This window comes from Pezoporus occidentalis, unplaced genomic scaffold, assembly GCF_034315485.1.
Source record: "Pezoporus occidentalis ecotype Australia unplaced genomic scaffold, CSIRO_AGI_Poc_V1 ctg21, whole genome shotgun sequence".
In the NCBI taxonomy this organism is placed as follows: Eukaryota; Metazoa; Chordata; class Aves; order Psittaciformes; family Psittacidae; genus Pezoporus; species Pezoporus occidentalis.
The window spans coordinates 963,778-976,543 of record NW_026913964.1 but is presented as its reverse complement, the minus strand read 5'-3'; the positions used below and the strand labels follow the sequence as shown (position 1 = coordinate 976,543).

The 12,766-nt window shown below is 43.1% G+C and overlaps 1 protein-coding gene across 4 annotated transcripts in view; it reads left to right on the top strand.

The window, feature by feature from the left end:
- TSPAN4 (tetraspanin 4) overlaps nucleotides 1-12,766 on the top strand; it is a 468,448-nt gene that overhangs the window by 10,721 nt on the left and 444,961 nt on the right. For 2 of the 4 annotated variants that reach the window (XM_062619104.1, XM_062619101.1), the window contains exon 2: nucleotides 8,506-8,624. The exons of the other annotated variants lie outside the window; for them this stretch is intronic. The gene's annotated coding sequence lies outside the window, so the exon portion shown is untranslated. The remainder of the gene's footprint in view (nucleotides 1-8,505; nucleotides 8,625-12,766) is intronic. 4 annotated transcript variants of the gene reach the window in all.

Below are 12,766 nucleotides of genomic sequence, written 5' to 3'. Positions count from 1 at the left end.
GTTACGGCTAGTTTATTGTGGACCTGTTTAGCGTCAGTTTTATTGCTTGCCTTCATTCCTGCTCTGCTGTAGGATTGTCATTGCAGTGCCTTTTGGGCATTTTATTTACTGTCAACTGGCCCAACTCCTGGGGCTTGAGAAGCTGTTTGGGGATTCCTCTGGAAGCCTAAGGGAGTTATTGGAAAGACATAAAATTCTCGTAAGTTCCTAAGAAAGCTGTCATAAGCCTTGTGGCTGCTGGGGTATTGCAAAGTCCTTTGTTCATGGGACCCATGATGAGCCATTGCTAGACAATAACGGTTTCAGGTTCCTTTGTGCTTTACTTTGAAAGGAGAACCAGTTCTGGGCTGTTGTTTTGGCAGGTGTAAGAACACGCAACATACTCTGTATCAAAGCATTTACAACTTTATTGTTTTCTGCCTTCCCCCCCCCCCCCCCCTTTTTCCTCCCAGGGTTCTTTCTCCATGCACCCAGTTCACCTGTTCCAGTTTCAGTCCTGGCAATGATTCATCCAAAGTCAGACTGCTTTTCTACCCTGTGGCTTTTGGCAACTGGAAGCCCCATTTACCATCCACAGCACTGATGCTGAGGCAGGTGCTGCTGTAGGTGAGCCAGCCGTCCTTTACTGCTGCCCAAGATATTTGTTACAGTGAGGAAAAAGGTTTTGATGAACCCTCATGGTAGTTCCTCTGTGTATGTATAACTACATGTGTGCATACAGCATGTATGTGTTCACCCTGCCTTTGCCTGTTGCTGGCTTGTTCTGACCGCGGGCTTTGCTCTGTCCCTGCATATTTGCCCCATATCCTCAAGGCATTTAGCAGTTTGTTCCTTTTATCTGCCTCTGCAGTAAAAGGTTAAACTAGCTTATTTGCCTCAAGGAGATCACCTTTTGCTGCTGGCTCATGGCTTTGTCCTGCTTTGTGGTGTACAGTGTTTGCTACAACTGAATTTTGAGTAGATAGCAATGAAGTTTTCGTTTCCCATGGGAAGGGTGTACTCCACCCAAACAGCTTTCATCCTCTGGATGTCTGTCTTGGAGCAATCTTCTGTTTTTACTTTAGTCCAATTGCCTTACACTCTTACCACTGAGCAAAAAATGGGTGGGTTAAAAAGCTATCCAGAATAGTATTGAAACATCAGGAATGTGCAAAGTCATTTCAAATACTCAAATTTAAAATGAAATGTGTTGGAGCATTGAAATTGTTTGATACATCTCTCTGTTTGGGACTGAGCTGGGATAGAATCCAAACCAAACCATGCGAGATCCCTGGAGGGAAAAGTGCAATGCAAATTGGAGGTAGGAAAGTCAGACTGAGCTTTGGTTTGGCTTTAGCTTTGCAGTCTCTGAGTGTGTGCCAGCTATGGATGAACAGCAGTAGGACAAATATTTAGGCGCTGCTGTACAGCCTATCAAAGCTTTTATTCAGTGGCGTGCATTATGGATTTCATACCAGATCTGAAAAATAGTGTTTATGCAAGAAGCCACACCACTTAATTTCAGCAGAATGGGCTGCCAGCCCTGAAACATGTCTGCATTTGCTTGCAGAGAGCTTGCTCAGATGCAGGGCTTGGTTCCATCTATTTCTCCCTTTTCTTGGCTTGCTTTCTGTAGATATAATAATAGTAATAATAAAAAAAAAAACAGAAAAATCCTCTCCAAAATGTTGCTATTGCAGCTGATGTAGATGACTGCTAAAGTCATCAATATATTTTTTTGTGTGGTGGTGTTTACTACTGTTTGTTTGTGTTATTTAATTCGGAACTCTTCATTTCAATTTCAAATAATTGAAAACTTAACCATGATAGCATTATAATACCTAAGCATTTGGTCAGCTGCATGGATATCGGCAAACAAGTCAGGAGATGTGTTTCAGAGCCAGCCTGGAAGAGCTGGGGTGTAAGGGACTGACTGGGGAAAAAGAAGCTTTTCTGAAATGTGGTATGCCAAGCTGCCTTAGTGTTTATTAAGTCTGAAGAGTCAGAGTGGGCACAACAGAGGGACTGGGAGGGGGAAGAAGTCACAGAGGATGCAAAAAGCCAGCCTGGTATTTAGCACTTGTGAGTGTAAGAGCATGTGTGTGCAGATGAGTGCAGAGTGTGATTTAGTAGTTTCTAGATTCACTGTGAAACAGTTTGTATCACCACTGATGCACAGAAAGTTGCTGCTCACTAGTTTGGCCTTGACTTGCAATAGCTGCCTATGAGCCTTAATGTCATCATGGGTCCCTGGAGTGCGATGGATCTAGTACTGTTTGCCCAGGACTCAGGCTGCAGCTTGTGCTAGGTGGCATGGACTGGACTGGGTGTAGCAAGGAGGAGATGATGTCAACAGGGTGGGAAAATCCTCTTGTGATTTTCATAGGGCAGACTGCTGTTGAAATATGAGGGAATGTGGAGTTGATAGTCATGAAGGAACTCAAAACAGGGTGTTACTTTGATGTAGCAGCATGTGGATGATGGGAAATGAAAGCTGAAGGCTCTGTCGATGCTTCAGTTTATCTTCAGAAGTCAAAGGCCTCTCTTGAAAGGTTTCCTTCTAAGACAGAATGTGCATAATGTGGTATGACTGTGCGATGTACACATGTAAAATTGCCTTTCAGTGTCCTGCTGCTGCAGAGTGAATCTAACGTTCTCTTTTTCTGCTTGTGCCAATGAAAATAAATTGCCCCGTCATAACTTGAGGAAAAGAGTCTTCTGTAATCCTGTGTATAAGGCCACTGGCCAATGGTGTTTAAAACAAAGCCAGCCCTTCCTGTGGTGTTAGATGCTGCTTCTAAGCAGGTTGGAAAGCCAGCTGGGCAGGGAGGCAGCGAAGCTGTCACTTCTGCAACTTTCTCACTCATAGCTGCTGAAAAGGGCTCTTCTCTGAACTCTGGACAATGTGTTCTTGCTCCTTTCCCCTCCCATCTCTCAATTACTATGACAGTCCTTTTGCTCTGTCAGAGAAGGTGCTGTTTTCTTTTGTGGCTCACAGAACAGGAGAAGAGGCATTGCACATGACATTTTGTCCCAAACATTCTTTACACCCTTCCCATTTCATTTCAGATCTGTTTTCTCTTTTTAAAAGCTTTGCAGAGAAAAGATGAGGCTCTAATGATGAAAGAGGAGAGAGAAGGAACCTTCCCTCTTAATTTTTTTGCTACTTACGTGTGTCACTGATGAAGTAGAAAATGGTGTATCAGTGTCTCTGTACGCACAGTGATGTGGAGCAAGTGCCTCAAATTTGACTCGTGGGGAATAGCTGAAAGGGGATTGCATGGGCAGGGCTCAAGAAGAGTGGCAAATACTGGAAGCTGGAGGTCTGAGTCCCTTACCTGTTTCTTTTCTGCCAATTCTGATCAAGCACAAGAGCAGATAGAGTGTGATTTAGGGGGGCTAGCGGGATCCTCTGCTTGTGAGAAGACCTCAAGCCTTTCTACCTTGCTTGTGCTCTCTCGTTTCACACCAGTCATGTGATGTTCTTGGTGATCAGCCTTGCGGGCTGTCTGTTCTCTCAGACAGCTTCTCTGTCTGTTTTTTTCCTGCAATACTCAGGATGTTTTCCTCACTTCCTCTCTGTGTTCATTATGAGTACTAAGCTCAGGGGTGTCAGAACATGCAATCTCAGACTGTCATCAGTGTGCAATGATCAGCTTATATAGGGAACACCTACTGGTTACCAGTAATGTTCATGTGTACATCAAACTTCTGCTAAAAGAGGGCTTATTTTATGGGGTGTGAGAAGTGAGGCAGCAAGTAAGGTGCCCATCAAGTCAGTGAAAGGAGCTATGGCTCAAGTCCAGCTTGTGCTGCCACATTGCATCCCTGAGCATCTGAGTTGATACTTGGTTGAGCATAAGTCACTAAAGTGTTTCTGGGTTACTGGTGCTGCTGCAGTTCTGAGCTTTCTGTCAGGGAATGAAACTATTCTGAATTTTCTTATGGTAGAATAATCACAGTAAGGTCACCTCTGCATGCACTTGACCTATTACTTTTCCCTGATGTTTGGGCCATGCTATGATTTAGTTGCTATTTCCAAAAAGCACTGTTTCTTTAAAAAAATGACAATTCAATTCTAAAACCCCAGAGTTGTCTTTGCTGGAATTTGGCTGAAGGTTGCATTTGCCTTTGCATGCGGTATGGGTTGTAAACAAAGTTTGCCCTGCTGTTTTTCAGAAGGAGCTACAAAGAAGCTTAAAATATGCATTTCTGTGTCTCCCTGGAGATTACTGTGCTTTCACCATTTACTTTCATCTGAATTGAGTATTGCTATTCAGATTTAACAATAGCATAGACCAAGTAAAGGAGCATAATATTAATCCTGTTTAGCTGGTCGTGTGTAATCCAGCTGTTCCTAACACCCTGTCTTGGATTCATGCCACTTGATGCATCTAAAATAAGAAGTGGAGAGGTGCTTATGTCTAGATGATGACTTCTATCTTGGTGGGAAGAGGTGTCCATCTCTCTCCATTGACCTTAGAGGAAGCTGACTGTGATGATCAGCTTAACTTGGGTGCTTTGTGAGTTCCTAAGGGTGGCTCAGGTAGTCAAGCCTCGTGTTGGAGAACCCATGCAACACGTAGGAGACCCATTGCATGTGTCACCTTTTGCAGCTTTACTGCTACTTGGGTTAAAGGAAATTCTGCTTATACTTTTGTAGAGCTGCTAAAAGCTTGTTTCAAGTTGGTTCTGTTTTGTGTTTTTAGTAGAGTCTCGTCCTATGCTGCTAGTAATGGGAAGGGTGATGCCTTTTGATTTGCACATGCATCTGGACTAGTAGTGGTTAGTAGTCAGTTTCCTTTAAGCCAGGAGGCGTAGCTGCTGCTGGCAACTCAGGCTACTGTAGCAGCTCAACAAGGGGCGTTTGGCTGCCGTTTAACCTTCAGTGGTCATAGTGCTTGCCCACTATCTCAGACTGCAGCTTTGGTATCTTTCCCTAACTATTTGGCTTTTTTATTTTTCCCTTAGCTATGACAAGCTTACTTGTGCATACACACTCAAGTAGATAATTAATCTGTCTCTCAACAGGCTCTGCTAGCCATAGTATTTTATTCAATTCCATGAAAGGAGTTACTTTTTCATTATGATGCTGGAAGGGTAAAAGGCAGCTTATTCTCTACTTTAAAAGTGCCATGATAGAACATAAAGCTTTCATTAAACATGCCTGGGTGAATTTATACGCTTAAGAATCTGAGCTGTGTCTAAAATTTTTTTGGAAAGAGAAGGAAATAACACAGCTCTGATAGCCAGTGTTTTGGGTTTGGATGGTTAATCAGTAATATAGAAAAAATGGTTAATTCCTTCATAGTTTTAGGCCAGGAAAAATAAAAAAACAAACAGAATGTCTGTTGCTGTAGGGTAGTTCTCCCCTTCTTGCCATCTTACAGCCTTTTAGGAGTGTTGGCATCTCAGTGGTTCACAGGTGATTGTATCCACATTGCAGTTCTTTTTGCTGGTATTAGCTAACTTGATAGAAGATTTGAAGTGTAATAGCTGGTGAAGGTGAAACAGCCGATTTCTACCAGGAGCTCTTTCATGCCGACTTGGCTTTGAGTGGGTACCTGGTTATGCTGCATAGTGTTTTGTCCTCAAATAGGTGAACTTGCCAGCAACTGGACATGTTTTGTCCCTTCTCTTGCATGTGTGATTGTCACAGACTTCAGTGCTAATGTTCAGCCCATTGTTTGTCACAGACTTCAGTGTACCTTTCAGGTGCATACGTGGACTCAAGCTGAGTATTGAGCCTACCTGAGGTGGTAAGTTTTGGAGGGTGGTCACAATATTACTTAGTGTTTTGCTAAGGGATGTCTGGTGGAACAAGCCCTGCTCCTGGGATTAACTGATTTTATAGATTTCCAGCAGCAATTGCAGTAAGCTGAGCAAAGGCAGGGGTCAAGACTGTGTAATAGTAGTTTTGTTTTTTTTTTGGTTCCTGAATTGGTTTGATGGCAGCACTCATTACTGCAATGGATAGAAAAAGCACACTGCAGATCAGCGGCTGGGTAACAACTTGCTATACCACCCAGAGCAGCTTTACAATTGTATGGGAACTGAGAGCTGTCTCACTGTGCAAACATAAAATAATTCTGGTCAGCTGCTTGGTGGCTTGTGTACAGGGCTTAGGCTTGTGTAGACTGGAGCTGCCTTCATAAATTAAGCACTTAGCTATGATGTGTGGAAAAGTGTTGTGCTTATAGCTGGCCCTGCCAAAGATTCATTATAGACTCGGTTGCAAGTTGATCCGTAGAGACAGCCATAGTGCTTGGCTCTCATAAATATCCTAGTTCGGGATATGTGGGAGAAGTGGTCTGTGGTTGGGCAAACTTCTTGGAGGTAAGATAGAGGTTCACAGTCTGTGGCAGAAGACCAGGAGCTGGGAATCACACAATGCTATCATTTCCATACTACAGGATTAGAAGAGGATGTCTGACCAAATAAGACGGGGAACCAAGACTTAGGGTTGAAAGCCATGAATGTGGCAATTGTATTGCAGTTTCAAAAAAGAGGTTTTTAAATATGTCCCTGTCTTGCCTTGGCAACTTTGAACACTCAACCACATGCAGGCACTAATATAAGTTACAAGACTGGTTTCTGTTTATTCCTCCTCCATATTCAGTGTATAAAGGTTATTTCTCTTCCATGGAGGCAGAAGCTTACTGGCACCAGCCCATGTGGCTCTCTGCAGCTGTAATTGGGAAGGAAGTGTTATGCTGCTGCATTTTCTTGTCACCACCACATCTCAACTAAAGGATTGATTTGGCTGCTGGAAGACGCAATGTAAACATTTGTTTAGGTAGTTGAAAATATCACATCATGCCGAAGAATGTTTATTGTAACAACTAAATATTCCTTGTATCATCTGCCAAACCGAGGGAAACTGAGTAGGAGCTGAGCTAAACAGGTCTGCATGGATTTAACACAGATAAATAGCCACTGCTGAGGGGGTGAAAGAAAAGGGAACTGGGAAGGAATTTTCAAGGCACAGAAAATATAGGTCCTGTATCGTTTACTCTCCTGTAACCTGGGTCCCTATTCAACAAATCCCTTTTCAGCTAAGTATTCGCAGATGCGTTTCCAAAGGGTTTCAAGTCTACAAAGACACAGAGAGCAGCACTTAAAAGGGATTTCAAAATCTGTGTTCTAGATGCGTTGTACTTGTTGAGTCTGTGGAGAATTTCTTCCTAGTCCTTGCTAGTTGCTTTCCTTGAACACCTTGGCTGTGAGACCTGTCTTAGCCAAGGCAAAGCAGTGTTTGTCAAAATACTTATCTGAGCTGAGGCCTTTACAATACAACAGATAAAAAAATAATGATGGGAAATGGTGACCAGAACAGGGTTTGTTAGGCCCAGATGGCTGTGTAAGCACGCAGATAAGTAAGGATGCCTAAACCTGCTGTCTAGGGGCAGGATTGCCCATGTGTTTAGCATCTCAGGAGTTTGGACCGGGCTGGTGGAGGCAGACCCATGAGGCTGCTTTACTTTCTGCAGACATTCTGCATGAAATACACTGTAGAGATTTGAAGGTGTTACAGTGATTAACTAAATGGGAACTTGAATGACAAAATGATCCTGTTATGCTGCTTAGGCTTGGCAGAAGGAGAGGTGTTGGGGTGCTGCTGCAGTGCATTTCAGAGCAGTGGGAATTTGTGACAGAGCAGAGCAGGTGTGAACACTCCAGATCATGACTAAGTGATGCCTTGGCTGATGAAGAGTGCTGTTTTATTCCTTTCTCTTCGATGTTTTCTTCCAAATGTAATTTGCAGCAATCACATATCTTTCTCTCTTATTTACTATTACTGGTGGCTTGCAGTTTTGTGTCAGCCTCTTCCTGTTGCAGGCATGAAGAGGAGGGAATTAGCCTTTGCTCTGCTGGTTGTTGGAGACCATGTGGCATCAAGACACTGTACAAGGAAGAGGGCTTCTGTCCTCAAGAACATGTCCTCTGAATGGAGGAAAATGTACAGGGAGTATCTAGCATACCTGGAACTGGGAGCAGAGCCCAAGTCTCCTATGCACTTAGTCCAACCTCCCAGCTACTGGTTGGTACAGAGGCTTTCATGGCGCTCTGGCCTATTGATTTTTCATCTTTTGTGTGTGTGTTTTAGCTGCTGCTTTCTGGAATTCAGCTGAGGAATTTCTGAACTTGGGTGTGCAAATAAATGGAATGAAAATAAGTGAGACCCTGGGTTCCTAGTAGAAGCTGGTATTCTCTTCCTGCTGCTTGAGGATTCCTGTGGGTTGACAGGAAGTCTGGAGGAGGAAGGGTTGCAAATGCCTTGCTTTGATTTCCAAAATTGCCCCAGGCTGCAGATTTGACTGTTTTTGAAAAAACGTATTTCAGTATTGAATTTTCATGCAGAGGGGCCACTAATGCAGCTGACATCTATTTTCCTAGGCCATTTAATAGTCAGGGAAATCAGAAAAGAGTAGGGTGAGGAGGGCCTCATAAAGGATTTTTCTTCCCCTTTTGGCTTACAGCCAGTTCTTCTGAAAAGTACCTTTCTTGTTTCTTTTATCTATAAAGGTTTTCTGAACACTTCTCAAGGCATTGGGTCAAGGCATTTGAAACAGCTAGCTTAAATCATTAAGAATAGATGCTCCTTCATTGTGCTTACAGCTGGGATTTCCCACTGCCTCTCACAGGTATGTACGTATTCACGGAGAGGAGAAAAGCTTGACTTCTGCATAAACAGAACTATACTTGTTAGATGAGGCTTTTCAGTTGTTCTTATTTTCCTCATTTAAAAATACATCCATAAAACCAACCACGTGCTTATTTGAATGTATTGTGTTTGTGTGGCAAGGTTTTGGTAGCAGGGGGTCTACAGGGGTGGCTTCAGTGAGAAGCTGTGGAAGCTTCCCCTGTGTCTGCTAGAGCCAGTGCCAGCCAGCTCTAAAATGGACATGCCGCTGGCTAAGGCCAAGCATGTCACTGATGGTGGTAGTTCCTCTGGGATGACATGTTTAAGAAGTGGTGAAAAACCTGCACTGCTGCAGCCAGAGAAGAGAGAGTAAGTGGCAGAACCAACTCTGCAGATACAAACGTCAGTGAAGGAGGGGAAGAAATACTCTGGGTGCTGAAGCAGATTCCCCTGCAGCCCAACAGTGGTGCAGACTATGGTGAGTGAGGCAGGCTGTCCCACTGCAGCCCATGGAGGTCCATGGTGGAGCAAGTCTCCACCTGCAGCCTGTGGAGGGCCCCATGCTGGAGCTGGTGAATGCCTGATGGAGGCTGTGACCTTCCCTGCGGGCAGCAAGTGCTAGAGGAGGTGTCTGGCAGGACCTTTGGCCTCATGGAGAAAGGAGCCATGCTGGAGCAAGTTCACTGGCAGGACTTGTGACCCAGTGGAAGGGACCCACACTGGAGCAGTTCATGAAGCCTGTGGAAGCATTTGTGTTGGAGAGGTTTGTGGAGAGCTGTCTCCCATGGGAGGGATCCCACACTGGAGCAGGGGAAGAGTATGAAGAGTCCTTACCCTGAGGAAGAAGGAGAGGCAGAAATAATGTGTGATGAATGAACTGCAACTCCCTTTCCCATCCCCCTGTGCTGCTGGTCGGAGGAGATAGAGAAAATGGGTGAGGGAAGGTGTTTTGAAGATTTGGTTTTATTTCCCACTATCCTACTCTGATTTAATTTGTAGTAAATTAATTTTTCCCAAGTCAAGACTGTTTTGCCCATGATGGTAATTGCTGAGTGATCTCCCTGTCCTTATCTCCATCCATGAGCCTTTTGTTACATTTTCTCTCTCCAGTCCAGTTGCGGAGCAGGAGTGGTAGAGTAGCTTTGGTGTCAGCCAGCTCAGCCACAAAGGACCATCATGACCACAAAGGGACCTCTTAGGTGCGGAGATTATATTGTGTCTGCCTGAGATGGAGTTAATTTTACCCACAGCAGCCCTCATAGTGCTGTGCTTTGTACTGGTAGCTAGAAAGGTGCTGAATAACACATCACTGTTTTTGCTAGTGCTGAGCAGTGCTCACACAGCATCAAGGCTGTCTGTCCAACATTCCCCTTCCTGTGTGGGGTCTGTGGGGTGGGCAAGATTTGGGAAGGAACATAGCCAGGACAGCTGACCCAAACTGACCAAAGGGATGTTCTGTACCACATGGCATCTGCCCAGCAATAAAAGCTAAGAGAAAGGAGGAGCGGGGCATTTGTTATTATGTGCTAAGGTCAACCCACCAGATTGAGCCATGTAAGTTTTCAGAGATGGATCTTCTTATTCAAGCGTGTAACTTAAGAAGCACTCTGCATGCTGAATCTAGCTGTTGTACAAAGTGTCCAGTAGATAGAACTCTTGAAGACCTGACCTTTGAGCATGGAAATAGGTACTTGATTTTCAGTTAGCTGTATAACACTGTGTATGTGAACACAAACTGTGCCCCAGATACATATATGAAAATACTTTTCCTACTAACCTTAAGCTTTGCACAGTTAGGAAAGTGTACATTAATGTTAATTTTTGTCTAGTTGGATTGCACACAGAGAACACAGCATTTACCTTAAAGCCCTTTGGCAGAATTTCCTGTAAAGAGCCTAAACAATATATCTGGTTAGAGAACAGGAGACTGTATATTAGCATATACATCTTTATGCTTGCTGAAGTGTTGGCTAATGCTGCAAGTAAAACACTGGACTAGTGGCCAAAGATTTATCTTCATTCAGCCTGATTTCCACTTAATGCACCTGCTTATTTCTAATTTGATTGCCTCCCTTTAATGTGTTTCAAAACCAAGTACTTCTGTGAAAATAATTCAGATGCCATGAGGTGGAACAATTAAAATATACTGCTTGGTATAATTTCTTTCAGTCACTTTTAAGCAAGCATTTTGGAAGAGATGCCAAGCCTTCTGTGTTTTGGGGGCTTTGAAAAAATACTTCTGGGAATTAGGGGAAGATTTCCTTGGGTTCAGGTTGGGCCCACATTGCTTTCTGCAGAGCACCTTGCAGCTTCCAAGTGTGTAGTACTGGCCCTTTGCAGCAAATACAGTGTGAATTAAACTGTGGACTTCTGTTTGTGTACCAATGTTGGACAGTTAACTTGCATTAGGAGTGCATTTTTTTGAAGCTAATTCTCCTGATTGTTCCACCTTACTGCACTTAAATTTGAATAATGGAGTAGCTTAAGAGTGTGTATTTTATTCCTTTTTTGGATAAAAGTAAACTGTAAGCTGTGTTCCAGGAACACACATGATGTTCATAGTCTAGTCCAACGTACCCCATCCCAAAAGGCTGCTGCTGATGGGGGCCCTTGGGAACAACTTACTTTACAGATTTGTTCTTATTGGGCAGCATTTAGACAGCTTGGGAATAACTTGGGTAAGGCTATTGATGCTTAGTCTGAGATGTGCATGTAAGGGGTTAGGTGAGAGGAAAGGAGGTGGGGTGAACCAGCAGTGTGTAGAGCGAAAGGGGAAGACATTCTGCTTGCATACTTAAAAAGAGGGAAGGTTGGGGATATGTTGGCTGGTTACATCCTTGGCTGCAGTGATTATGAGATGGAGCTCAGGATCCTGAGTGGAAGAAACAAGACAAAAAGCAGAATTGCAACCCTGGACTCTAAATGAAGTGCCATCAGCTAAGCTGGGTTGTGGATATATTGAGCACCAAGAGAACATTAGATTAGAAACTAAATTAGCAAACTCTTTAATTTACTGGAATATATTCCTCAATTTTAGTATCTTCATATTTGTGTCATTCGTAATTTTTTTGGGAGCACTGCTCTTTTACAACTTTCTTCAGGAAAATCCTGTTAGAATTTGGGACAAAATATGTACTTTGTTGGGGTCAGATGCATGTGAAAGGGTACAGGCTGTAGCTGTTGCTAGGTTACGCTTATGTTCTTACACAGAAAAAGAAACCTGTGTATGTTGGGAGTGTTGTATGACAGGTCAAAATGTTTCTCTTACTGCATGGTCCCTGCTATTGTGTAATGAGTAGATCCTATGGTTAACTTTTCAGGTGATTGGCATTAGTTGAACTCACCTCTGAGTCAGTCTAATATATGCAAATCTTTCTTGATTCACACACTGGAAGTGTATAAAACATTTTTATTATGGGAATTTGCATCTCTTATGAACTACAATAGGAATAACAAAAAAATATGTTTCAATTTAAAAATTTACATTTTTTTATTGAAATAAATATAAATTGGATGTCTTGTTTGAAAATTTTGAAATGTGCTATGTAGGACATACGTCATTCTTTGTCCTAGCTTAATATGAATCAGCACAGGAATCCTGTGTTTAAATGTCTTGCCTGTATTACTGCTATTTGTGCCTTTAGTCAGGAATTCTGGCTACGGTGAGGGCCAACTTGCATCCTTTACCCTGGCAAGAAGGTGCAACAGTGCATAGATGGCAAAAAGTCTTACGCAGTCTTGTCTCTGAATGTTCTTTCATCACATGCTATTGCCCTTGAAAATCTGTTCTGTTTAATCACTAGAAGACTTGCTAGAGGTTAGTCTTCAACATTTGGGATATTGAGAAGCAACTGAGCAGTCCTGCTCCACAAACTGAAATGACCAGTTTGTGCAAGTCTCTTACTTGCACTGTATGGGGATAACTTGAATATCTTCCAGACATAACCCCTATATTGTCTGTGTGTGTCTTCCAGGTGATGTCCTGGGAAAAGTCTGTGATTTCTCTGTGCAGTCCTGTAGCTATTATTTTTATACTTTGGCTTCAGTTCTGTGACAGTGGCGTTGTACAAGTTATTGCATGTTTAAGCTGAAAGCTGCATTAGGAAATACCTGTAGGTTAAGCTACTGATAAAACAGTAGGTT